This window comes from Gopherus flavomarginatus, chromosome 3 (genome assembly GCF_025201925.1).
Source record: "Gopherus flavomarginatus isolate rGopFla2 chromosome 3, rGopFla2.mat.asm, whole genome shotgun sequence".
NCBI lineage: Eukaryota > Metazoa > Chordata > Testudines > Testudinidae > Gopherus > Gopherus flavomarginatus.
In genome coordinates, this window is record NC_066619.1 from 153141901 (window position 1) to 153154900 (window position 13000).

General features: G+C 42.0%; 1 long non-coding RNA gene across 2 annotated transcripts in view; it reads right to left on the bottom strand.

Moving 5' to 3' along the window:
• LOC127047140 (uncharacterized) overlaps positions 1-13000 on the bottom strand; it is a 604330-nt gene that overhangs the window by 243197 nt on the left and 348133 nt on the right. The gene's annotated exons all lie outside the window — the stretch shown is intronic.

A 13000-nucleotide genomic window follows, 5' to 3' on the forward strand; every position in this document is an offset into this window, starting at 1 on the left:
TATGAGACTCTTAGCATATTTCTAGGCCCCTGTGGTTTGGTTAACTTCAGCTAAGCAACCCGCTTTTCATATATTTATCAGAACCTAACCTTCAGAGAGTCATCCACTCTGCAAATCTTCCTTGTCAAGCGGTGCAGACTTGGGGTACACAACTTGGGACCCACACTTTGTCGTAATTCCAAATGTTACCCCATGGGAAAAGATGTTTCTGTGTTCTTGTGCAGTTTTAATTTTTTACTTGGACAAAGACTTTTTTTTTAATTCACTTTTACAGTTGGATTACACCGAGTCTAATCACAAAGAAATTCCCAAATCCTGCAAATGCTTGCACACATAGTTCACTTAATGCACTGAACTAACTGGAACTATCCACACATGCAAACTTATGTGCACAAATGTTAGCAAGGTTGGATCCAAGAAAGCAAAATTCCATGCATCATGCTTAAAACAGCATTTAAAAAAATCTTTAGTATACACTGGGAACTTGCAATTAATTTATACAGAAAAAATATTTAATTTTGGTCTCTTTCTAATACTGAGTTATCTTGCTCCTTGATTTCTAGAAAAAATAGCTACACTTGGCTAAAGATGCTTAGCCCAATCTGAAACCATCTGTGTTTTTCTATTGAGTGCATCCAAGATGCTTCCGAGTTCAGTATTGTTTGCGTGGGGGAGGTCTCTTTTTCATAACTCTGACTACACATGTGTTTGTTGCCCTGTGATTTCTACAAAATGCTAATACATCTAATGGCTAGTCAAGTCAGCAACTCTAATTTCAGAATTGGGGTCTAATTCTGGTCCACTGTTTTGTAATTTTAGATTGGTCCCACCAGATGTGGGAATGGATGCCCAGCCTTCCTCAGTTCCTCCAGCAAAGGTTAGATGTATCTAAATCTGGCAACAATTAGGAAATCTCTGGCCTATAATTGTGTAGTGGCTTTAATTTATGAAGCATTGAGAGGAGGAAGCAATCCTTTGTCACTGTGATCCTAGGTACCCCATATGCACTGCAATAATGTGCTTGTGAGGTATCCTATGAAAACAAGTAACATGTTGGTTATTAATATCATTGTAAAGTGCATGTGTATAGGTCATATGTGAAGCTATGAATTCCCTTTGTATGATGTTACTAGAATGCTTTTAAGACCACGCAGTCTAGCATAGGTAAGGGTGATAGGGAAGTCTGACCCAGACAAAGGAATAGGGGTTTGCCTCAATTACATATTACCAGTAAACAAAGCTACCGAGTTAAAGTTAGGATGACCAGATAGTAAGTGTGAAAAATTGGGACGGGGCGGGGGTTAATAGGGATCTATATAAGAAAAAGCCCCCCAAAATCAGGACTGGTCCTATAAAATCGGGCCATCTGGTCACCCTAGTTAAACTAGTGGAGATTATCCAGCTCCTGAACTCCAAGAGACTGAGAATTAACATGGCTCCTGCAAGTAGTAACTAAGGCTGGTGGAAACCAAGGTGGTGCTGTTGTGTTTGTGGCAGGCTGCTGGGGTCAGAGAGCTGAACTGGGGCTGTGCAGCACACAGAAACTCAAGGAACTGCCTGCTTCCTGTTGGTGCCCAGGCTATGAGCCACAGTGGCAGAATATTTAAGGCACCCAGAATTACTGAGCAGGTGGTGACACAACCTCTCATGGGTCTGGGTTGAACCCTAAAATATTACAGTCCCCAAGAAGTCTCCTATGGGTTGCTCTAATTTTTCATTGATAAATCGAGGCCAAAAGGACACCATTTTGCTAACCTCCTGCATGTTATCACGAGTCACATGTGCGTATGTTTGGATTTATCCTCCACTCCCGAGTTTAATATTTTCTGAGCATCCTGCACAGATTATATCTTTTAACAATGAAGATGTTCTTCAAATTCTGTGAGAGAGCTTGTAAACACATGAGGTTCTGAAAAGTGCTCAACTGTGCATTGGTAAAGATGGGGATTTTTCAGAGAGTAAATGCTTTCTCTGTTCCCAGCAGTTACTAGTCATTGAAAAATTGACTACTTCTTCAGAAGCCTACCTATTCCACTTAGAAGGAGTCTGTGGCCCAATTCTGTGGCTGCAAACCAAGAGCTCACAGTGCCCCAAAGGGAAGGCAAATGATATATATCCATAAGCCACCCTTACTCTCCACTGCTCCTGGTTCCTGGCATAAATTAAGTCAGTGTGAAGGCTGATCTGATTTGTGCTAGCTGCCAGCAGAAGACATGATCACAGCACTGGTTGCTAGGAGACAGGTAATGTAGGACTTGCTATGCCAGTTCTGTGTATCTGAAGAATTCCCATCCATGGGCATGAACCTCTCAAGGCTGGCTACACCAAACATCCATGGTACAGATAAGGATCTGAGTGTCTTCCAGAAGAAACTAGGGGGTTGTGTCTTGCAGCAATGGTTTTCAACCTTTTTTTCTATTTGCAGACCCCTAAAGAATTTCAAATGGATGTGTGGACCCCACTGGAAATCTTAAACATAATCTGCAAATCTCCAGGGATCCATGGACCACAGGTTGAAAATCACTATTTTGGAGTAAATCAAGAATAAATTGGTAGAGCTCCTGTCATAAACAGATAGCTAAGGGTTAACGTCTCTTTCACCTGGAAAGAAGTAATCTGAAACACCTGACCAGAGGACCAATCAGGAAACAGGACTTTTTCAAATCTGGGTGGAGGGAAGTTTGTGTGTGAGTCCTTTGTTCTTGGTCTTGTGCCTATCTCCCTCTCGGCTATGGGAAGGATTTCTCTATTTCCTGCTTTCTAATCTTCTGTTTCCAAGTTGTGAGTACAGAAATCATAATACAATAGGGGTTATTGTTTTTTTCTTTTGTATTTACATAGTATAGTTGCTGAAGTGTTTTGAATTGTATTCTTTTTGAATAAGGCTGTTTATTCATATTTCTTTTAAGCAATTGACCGAAGCAGTAGCTGTAGGCAACACCAGGGCTAACACTGTGTGCCTAGCCCTAACAGACATTTTTGCCAGGGTAGGTTGGCCCTCCGACATCCTTACAGATTCAGAATCTAATTTCCTGGTGTCTGTTAGTTATATACTTAGTGGTATATGTAAAGGTGCATGTGTTGTGTTAATCTGTTTATTTTAAAGTTCTAGGAGGAAATCGCCGCCAGTGAGCTTCCCCACTGTCTGCAATTTGGGGGGCATGTCATAAACAGATAGCTAAGGGTTAACGTCTCTTTCACCTGGAAAGAAGTAATCTGAAACACCTGACCAGAGGACCAATCAGGAAACAGGACTTTTTCAAATCTGGGTGGAGGGAAGTTTGTATGTGAGTCCTTTGTTCTTGGTCTTTCTGCCTATCTCCCTCTCGGCTATGGGAAGGATTTCTCTATTTCCTGCTTTCTAATCTTCTGTTTCCAAGTTGTGAGTACAGAAATCATAATACAATAGGGGTTATTGTTTTTTTCTTTTGTATTTACATAGTATAGTTGCTGAAGTGTTTTGAATTGTATTCTTTTTAAATAAGGCTGTTTATTCATATTTCTTTTAAGCAATTGACCCTGTATTTGTCACCTTAATACAGAGAGACCATTTTTATGTATTTTTCTTCTTTTTACATAAAGCTTTCTTTTTAAGACCTGTTGGAGTTTTTCTTTAGTGGGGAACTCCAGGGAATTGAGTCTGTGCTCACCAGGAAATTGGTGGGAGGAAGAAGTCAGGAGGAAATCTGTGTGTGTTAGATTTACTAGCCTGACTTTGCATTCCCTCTGGGTGAGGGGGGAAGAGAGATTAGCTCTCGGTACTTCTGTTTTCCAAGGCTGGAAACAGGGAGGGTGGAATCCCTCTGTTTAGATTCATGGAGTTTGCTTCTGTTTATCTCTCCAGGAACCCAGGGAGGGAATACCTGGAAGGGAGAAGGGAAGGGAAATGGTTTATTCCCCTTTGTTGTGAGACTCAAGGAATTTGGGTCTTGGGGTCCCCAGGGAAGGTTTTTGGGGGGACCAGAGTGCCCCAAAACACTCTAATTTTTTGGGTGGTGGCAGCTTTACCAGGTCCAAGCTGGTAACTAAGCTTGGAGGTTTTCATGCTAACACCCATATTTTGGACGCTAAGGTCCAAATCTGGGACTAGGTTTTGACAGCTCCAAATCTTTTTATATCCCAAATCCTTAAAACTGAAGGTACCACTGGGTAGACAACAAGAGTCCATTCTTGTACAACACCCCTCCACTACCTCAGGTATCAAATGTGGTGGTGCTGGTGATTCCAGGATACCTTTGTGTGGGTATGTACTTGTGCATGCACACACGTGTGTGCATGCAGACATATAAATCACCTTGCAAAATTATTGACCACTTCCCTTGTTTTCATGGGTGTGTAAAATAGCATTCATGTTTTCCCTTGTAATCATTGTAGTAAAGGGTGGACTAGTAGATTTTACTTCTGGGCTAGTAAACTTTTACTTTATATAGTGTGTGTGTGTGTGTATATATATATATATATATATACACACACACACTAAAACTCTTAAACATTATTTTAGGTTTAAAAGTCAATCATTCAAAAGTTAGGAAAAGCCAGAATTAAGGTTGCCTGTGCAACCTTCATCAGTCCCCATCATGATACAATCTTTAATTACATGATCACATACTGCTTTTACTACGGGATCTCTGCCTCATTCCAGACAAAGAACTGATGGTACTCTTTTAATGAGTAGCCATTCAATGTTTTCTTTCCATTGTTCAGTGTGTGGCAGACAGAATTATTTTCTCACAGGCTTTTCTATGGCACTCATCACTATAGCATCCAAGTACTTCACATATATTAATTTACTTTCACAATACCCTTGAGATGAGGGGTATTATTATCCCCATTTTACAGATAGGATGGTGGGGTTCGGCACAGAGAAATTGAGATAAAAAGTTTCCACTAATTTTGGGTGTCCAATTTGTGACTCGTAGGACCTGACTTTTCAGAGTATGTCTCTTTTTTTGTAACAACTTGATATGTTCAAAGCACAGCTCCCATTGACTTCAGTTGCAGCTGTGAATGCTCGGCACTTCTGCAAATCAGACCTCACAATCTCAAGTCAAGCACCTAGAAAATGAGACGCATGCAGTTAGTGACTAACTGTGAAAAGTTTGCTTTGAGTAACTTTTCCAGCATCACATAGGATCTCTGTGGCACAGGCAGGGATAGAATCTTCAGGACAGCATTTAACTACCTTAACCCTGAGGCTCTCCTTTTTCTTCCCACGTTATCCAGCTTCATACAGTACTCACCTTCCAACCTCTGCAACAGATTAGGCAGGGGTTCTACAAACAATAGCCTCTTCACTACACAAACCTGATTCATCACTCAGGCAGGGCTGTTCTGTCACTGAATGAGGCAGGGGTCTTGTGATAAAAATAGTGTGATCATGTAATTAAAACTATAGCATAATTCATATGCACAAGAAGGCTGAATTAAGGTTGCATGGGTAACCTTAATTCTGGCATTTCCTTACTTTTGAGTGTTTGACCTTGCAACCATAATGTTCTTTTAATGTATTTTTTGGTATGCAACTTCCTCAGCTTTTAAAAAGCCAAACTGAAAATATAAGGGAATTTTTATGTGATGTCATATTGGTACCCATATGGTTCATCAGCAGAGTTAGAACCATTAGATCCTCTGTCTCTTGAGCTAATGGAGTAACTGATAGTGGTAGTAGGCTGTTATCCTCTGTGTGGGCCAGCATTAGATGAGACTGAGACACTTTGCCAGTGAGTTTCACAAATATTTGCTGACAGCAGAGGAATGGTGAGACTTGGGAATCTTGGGTTCTATTCCAGACCCTGGAAGGGAGTATACGCTAATTCCCACCCTCTCCAAAGATTATCTCTTTAGCCTTGTTCCTTCCAACTTGTCCTCTTCTCACTCCTTTCTCCTCCTCATCCTTGGCTCCTCATTCCAGTCTCACTATCCTCTCCTGGCCTGTCTCAGTCTCCAATCATCAATCTCCCAGTCCTAGTCTCCTTCTCAGCCATTCCCAGTCCCTCCTGCCTCCTTGTCTGATCTGTCTCTTTTTCATGCTATAGCCTATGTTGAGTAGAAATTTGGATTTGGCCTAAGTGTAGAGGCGTATGGGAAATTGAGATTGCTAGTGTGAGGAAAAGTTAGAGGTAAATGGGAGACTGCACCCAGTGAGAGAGAAAGTCAAAGCAATTTGTGATGTCGCTGCACCTAGGAATAGGTCAGAGATGAGGGCTTGGTTAGTCTTGCCGAATTTTAACAGTAAGTTTGGCTAAAACTTCAACTTGAACTTCAACACTTCTACTGCATCTGTATGTATTACTTAAAGGGGGTTAAATGGTTTTGGAAATCAGCTCAGGAACAAGCATTTCAGGATTCTAGAGTATTGCTGCAGTTCTCAGAAGTTCTGGTACATTATCAAGCTGACAAAGAACTGATCTTGACTTGTGATGCATCTTTTTATGGAATTGGAGCCTTTTTAGCTCACTAGATGGAAGGTGGGTTACAGAAACCAGCTGGATTTGTATTCCAAACTCTCTTCCACTGAACATAATTATTAACAGATTGAGAAAGATTAACTGTTATCTTTGGGGTACAGAAGTTTTATTCATATATAGAAAACACACACACAGGTTTCCAGTTTGCACAGATCACAATACCCTAGTCTCATTGTTTAATGAGATGAAATCCATGCCACAAATGGAATCACCTAGACTCAGAGACAGGCAGTGCATTAAGAGCCCATGAATATACCATTGTATACAAATCTGATAAGTTGGGAAATACATATGCTTTAAACCATTTGCCTTCCCTGGAGACATGGAAAAAGACAAAAGTGAAGAGAGTGGGTTAATGTTACCATTTTTTATTACAACTCCAGGGACAGTGTTACAGGTAAAATCATGGACTAGTAAAGACCCAGTACTCTCAGAAGTTAGAAAGTTTGTGCTAATGAGGTGGCCCCACACCAAAGTTGATCAGAAGCTCACACCTTATTATAAGCAATGCAATTAACTCAAAGTGCAAGACAGGTGTATATTATGGGGAGCACAGATCATCGTTCCTAAACAAGCCCCTGAAGTAAATAATATATTAACTCCATTGGACATATCCAGGTATTACTAAAATGAAAGGGTTAGCCCAGAGTAACGTGGTGGGCAAAGATGGGTACTGATAGTAAGACACAATTCTGTTCTACCTGTCAAGAGAGTCACAAAGCTACTACTGTGGCTCCACTCTGTCCTTGGGAGTGGCCAGGTAAGCCTTAGAGGAGAGTGCATATTGATTATGCTGGACCATTCCTGGGGAAAATGTTTTTAGAACTAGTGAATGCACATTCCAAATAGGTAGACATCTATCCCATGCATACATCCACCAGCAAAGACACCACAGAAAAATTGAGGACCAGTTTTCAGTATCCATGGCTTATCTGAAATGCTTCCATCGGGTAAGGAAGTTCTTTTACTAGCATGGAATTTCAAAGATTTATTAAACAAAACAGTATCCAATGTGTTACATTGGCACATTACTATCCATCCATCAAATGGGTTAGCTGAATGAGCAATTCAGTCATTATTAAAGGGTATTAGACTACCTGGAGGTACAATAGCTGTGAAACTGCCTCGTTTCCTGTTTGTCAGATAACTCTGTAGTAAACCTCAGGCCTGTTCCCAGCAGAGATGTTAATGGGAAGGAAACTAAGGTCAAGGTTAGACCTTATACATCCATACTCAAGGGGAAAATACAGCAAAAACAACAGGAGCATGTTTTTCATCTTGCCGCTTTTGCTTAAGAATGCAGTTTTACTGTTTGAGAAGTTGTTATACTAAAAGCTTTTGGCCCCGGTCCCAACTGGATGTCAGTTACCATTCAAGATAATGCAGGACCAGTGTCCTACATGGTAATTCTGGGGGGGGGGGCAGGGTAATAGTGCACTGCCTTTTGGTCACCCAGGGAAAAAGGATTGTGGTTAATGCTGGAGATATTAGTACAGCAGCAATAGAATTGCCACCTGAGAATATCCCAGTTAGGTTCACCCCCAGTTTCTGGAACTCTAGAGGGGCAGCTGCTAGCCACAACATCAACTGTTAAAGATAAACCTCGTGGACAGACTGTGTCAGCTACCGCACTGCAGAATGACAGGTTCTTCCTGAAAATATAACACTGATGGCAGAATTACCTTTTGCAGAGGTTGAATTGAGGCATCCTATATGGGAGAAATGTCCACCTTCCTATTTAAAAGATTATAAAGTTTAACGGTCACTGAGTGCATATCTATGTAATTTTTATTATTTAGCATTTGAAATGCATTACTAATTATTAGTGTTGGCTTTGTAAGTTGTGCAGCAAATACTTAAAAGGGGGGGAATGTAATGTGTACAGTAAACCCTACACTAGGGAGAGTAGGCATATAGTAAACAAGGAAATCTATGCATGTTCCTAGGTTGTTTTGTTAGCTACTGTACTATGTACAGTTGTGAGTCTGTGGAGCTATTGCTAAGAGATATGAAGGTATCCTGAATTAAGACTGCTAATATTCAAAGACATTGGCATGCTTCTGCTTTACTCTTCAACAGAGGTCTTACAGTTGGAATCTGTAGGCAACCTTAATCGTAGACAGCACTGCCAGAACCACCTACAATTCCTTATATGTGTGAGCACAGTGTTTTCCAAATGATCCATATGGACCTATGAAATCCATTGAGCATTTAGTTTATAGGAAGCAGAGAGGGAGTTTAAGAGGAGCATATGGAAGGAAAATGGACATTGCTACTACAGCAAAGTGTTAGACTTTGTCACCAAACGGATTCTCTCTGATATGTCAGCCTAGTAGCAGTATGGGAAGGCATTTTCTCCAGTACTGCTATTAGGCTGACCCATCATGGGGGGGCAGGGAATAAAGTTTGCCGTGAATAAATGTACTGAGTGAAACCTCTAGATCAGGAGTTGGCAACCCATGGCATGCATGCCGAAGGCGGCACGCGAGCTGTTTTTCAGTGGCATTCACAATGCCCGGGTCTTGGCCACCGGTCCAGGGGGCTCTGCATTTTAATTTAATTTTAAATGAAGCTTCTTAAACATTTTAAAAGCCATATTTACTTTACTTTACATACAACAATAGTTTAGTTCTATATTATAGACTTCTAGAAAGAGACCATCTAAAAACGTTAAAATGTATTACCGGCATGCGAAACCTTAAATTAGAGTGAATAACTGAAGACTCAGCACACCACATCTGAAACGTTGCCGACCCCTACTCTAGATACTCCAGTTTTAAAATGAAACATACATTAAGGTTCACTTTTTAAAATGTTGGTTGTTGCTGCAAAATGGTACAGAATGATGGGGGACCTGTTCCAAAGTCCATGAAAATCAATTAAAAGTGTGCCATTGACTCAGTGGGCCTTGAACCAAGTCTAAAGGCAGGTTAATCAAGAATATAATACATGTGGGACCTGATTATCTCCTGCCTTGTGCAGTTATTTCCACCAGCACAAAGAGAGTGGGGGAAAATGCTACTCAATTAGAAGGGTCGAATTTTACATCCACTTTGCATTGGTGTAGATGGCTTCACTTACTGCAGGGCCCTGGAGAACTGACTTCACAGCACTTGTGCTCATGAGTAAAACTGACCCACAATACGATAAGAACTGTTTGTCCTTTTCAAGTACTCTAATGCAGTGGTCAGTATTTCAAATCAGTTTAGTTAACATAACAAACATCTAATCAGGTAGAGAAAGAGAAGAGAGATTGGGGGAAAAAATAAGGAAATGCCCCTTTACTGCTTCCTTCCTATTTCTTGTAAATTCTCCAACTCTTTAGTGAACATTCCAGTTCATACAGATACGATTTTTGGTTTAAAATAATCTGTGCTCAGATTTATCAGCCTTATCAGAATATTGCTGTGCTGATTTGTACAGAGTTGCAAGGTTCCAGCTCTGTTGAACCCAGCATGGAAGGAGAGTCAGGGTTTTTCCATATCCTACAAATAACTGACAAAGCAGTCAGCAGCAAAGAGTTGAATTAGCACCTTGGTCCCATTCTTCAGAGTTCCTATACTCCAAGATACAAACTTCAGGTGTGCTGGGCACCAACATGCTAGTTTGTTTGTTTGGTTTTTTATTCTTCATGTTACAGAACAAGCAACCAGGCCCTAATTTAGGAAGGCATCTCTAGTCAGGACAGCACTTGCGTGAATGCTGAACTTTGAGCATTGAAGTCATTGCAATTAAGTATGTACTTAAAGCTAAGTACACGACTAAGTGCCTTTCTGAATTGGGGCCAGATATTGAAAAAATGAAGGGTTTTGTTTGATAAAACTGTCTCAGAGATCCAGACCTCAGTTTTCCACCTAGTCAATAAAACCCTTATCCCACAAGTTGGTCCATATGGGCAGAGCCCCCTGCATCTGCCCAAAGATCCTCTGAAGTCTATAGAGCTGTCCACACAAAGCAGCTTGCAGGATTGGGACCTTAGTCACCTATGGGTTCTTACATAAAATGTAAAGAAAATGGCGACTATGAGCATAAGGGTTTTTTTTCTTTCAGAAATTCTAGTAAAATGCAAACAGATCTATTGATTCCAATTTTTTTAAGGGAAAAATGTAAGGTATTTATTTTCTTTAAACTCAGATTTTTTTGTGAAGGTTGTGGTTAGAAACGCAAATGTTTTGAGACAGTTTGAGAGAAATAAGCTCTTGATCTTTTCCTTTATTATAGGGTGTGAAGCACAGCTGTATGCAGTCAGTTGGAATCAATGCACTAAAAACAATCAAACCATAGCTGCAAAGATGATTTTCCCAGTTATACAAATGAGTGCATAGAAGCTAAACTTTGGCAGATTTTTTTGCCTTTGGCCGTTAGCGCCTGATTCTGAGGTACACTGGGCACCCGCAACAACTACTGACTTCAAAGGAATTTGCAGGCCCTTTAATATCTCAAACTACCTAAAATCTTCCCAGGTGTATTCTCAAAAATAGAACAAATTGAACCAGGTCTGTTAATCTTGGTAATTCCATAAGAACCCCCAAAGAAAAAAGATAATAGTTATACTTGGCAAATAATGTTTTTTCCCCAAACATGCTGAATGCCAGAGATACCTCTTATTTAATCCTCAGATTAACTGCAGCTTCACTTTATTATTTTTCTGAATTGGGTGAAGGTTTTTGTTTTTTTTCCCTTACATTTAGGATCCTGTCCAAGTTTCTCAAGTGATGTAGCAGTGTGGCTGCAAGGCAGGAAAGCAGAATCTTTTTCATATGTAAATGTTCTCTGATCTTCCTTGGTGTTTCAGTACTGGTACTTCAACATTTTAGAATTATGAGACAGCCAACAAGAGAATGGACTGAACTGGATTGGAAAGCTCCAGATTTTAGGACTGTTAGTACCCCATGATGTGTACAAGTATTTGTAGCTGCCTACCTATCCACTGGGAATTTTATAGTAGCAATTAATTGAGCCTGATTCTTCTGCCATTTAAACTGGGTAAATCAGGAGTAACTCCACTGAAATCAATGGAGGTGAGATCAGAATTAAGCCTTTTAACACTTTAGCTAATTTTAACACTAACAAACCTTTTAACACTAACAAACTCCTGCAAATCCAAACCCAGAGCTATAGCCCCTCAATAAGGGACCTTATCTGGTTAGCTCACATCTGTTCCCTGTGCTTCATGATTAGGGATCTGGGGCCAAATTCTGCTCTGTTACATCAATGTAAAGCCAGTATAATGCCACTAACATTAATGGAGTTACACAAGTGTAAACAGAGTGCACTCTGACACTCTCACTCACCCCCTCCTCCCAGGCCTTGGCTACACTGGAGAGTTGCAGCGCTGGTGGTGGCTTTACAGCGCTGCAACTTACTCACCATCCACACTTGCAAGGCGCATACAGCGCTGTAGCTCCCTGGCTACAGCGCTGCATGTACTCCACCTCTGCCTGGGGAATAACGACTGCAGCGCTGGTGATGCAGCGCTGCTCTGCCAGTGTGGCCACCAAAAGCGCTGTAATTGGCCTCCAGAGGTATTCAGAGGTATCCCAGAATGCCTGTTCAGCCACTCTGCTCATCAGTTCGCACTCTACTGCCCTGGCCTCAGGTGACCCACCTTTTAAATGCACCGGGAATTTTAAAAATCCCCTTCCTGTTTGCTCAGCCAGGTGTGGAGTGCAATCAATCAGTGAATCTTTCCAGGTGACCATGCCTCCACGCGCCAAATGAGCCCCAGCATGGAGCAATGGCAAGTTGCTGAACCTCATCAGTGTTTGGGGGGAGGAAGCTGTGCAGTCACAGCTGCGCTCCAGCTGTAGGAATTACGATACCTATGGGCAGATATCAAGGGCCATGCTGGAAAGGGGCCATGACCGGGACGTGGTGCAGTGCAGGGTTAAAGTAAAGGAGCTGCGGAGTGCCTATTGCAAAGCCCATGAGGGAAACCGCTGCTCTGGTGTTGCCCCCACGACCTGCCGTTTTTACAAAGAGCTGGACGCGATACTTGGGGGTGACCCCACCGCCAATCCGAGGACCATGATGGACACTTCAGAGCGGGGGGGGGAGGAGGGGGAGGAGGAAACCGAGAGTGAGGGTACTGGGGTGGAGGGAGACACCCGGGAGTCCCAGGAGGCATGCAGCCAGGAGCTCTTCTCAAGCCAGGAGGAAGGTAGCCAGTTGCAGCAGCCAGTACTTGGTGAAGGACAAGCAGAGGAGCGGGTTCCCGGTAAGTCGCTTTTATTTTCAGGATGGAAATGTTTCGGGAGAGGAGGGAGGGTTAGGGCTGCATGCATGCATGCCTAGATGTGGAATAACCCATTGATGTGGTCTATCATGTTGCGGTAATCGGCCTCGGTAATCTCTTCAAAAGTTTCAGCCAGAGCGTGGGCAATGCGCTTGCGCAAGTTTATAGGGAGAGCCACTGTGGTCCTTGTCCCAGTTAGGCTAACGCGTCCCTGCCACTGTGCTGAGAGGGGTGGAGGGACCATTGCTGCACACAGGCAAGCTGCATAGGGGCCAGGGCAGAATCCGCATTGCTGTAG